The sequence below is a fragment of the Octopus bimaculoides genome, chromosome 5 (genome assembly GCF_001194135.2).
Source record: "Octopus bimaculoides isolate UCB-OBI-ISO-001 chromosome 5, ASM119413v2, whole genome shotgun sequence".
NCBI classification, from domain to species: Eukaryota; Metazoa; Mollusca; class Cephalopoda; order Octopoda; family Octopodidae; genus Octopus; species Octopus bimaculoides.
Genome location: NC_068985.1, coordinates 85543529 through 85543904, shown reverse-complemented (window position 1 = coordinate 85543904; position 376 = coordinate 85543529).

Here is a 376-nt window from a genome sequence, read left to right as displayed (position 1 = left end):
AAGATATATTTACATACTCATATTATTATCATATTTAAATTTTATTCGCAGCACAGCACAAATGTTTGCCTTCATAAATACAGTGTAGTATAAATGTAGTACGTATAACTAATCAACAGGAAGATATGTATCTCTCTGCAGATAAGTTTACGAGCAATCCTAGTTGCCTTGGCAACCAGCCTCATTAAAGTTTAATTATTAAATTGTTTGTTTACTCATTTCTTGTCTGTTCTTATATTTCCCCACAGCTTTTATCTGAAATTCAACATTGTTAAAAAAGAAAAATATTTTGCCTTATAACATTTTCTTTCTGCTTTTCTTCATACCTTTCTGCAAAATGTCACCACAGATTATTATAATATATGTCAGGTATTAC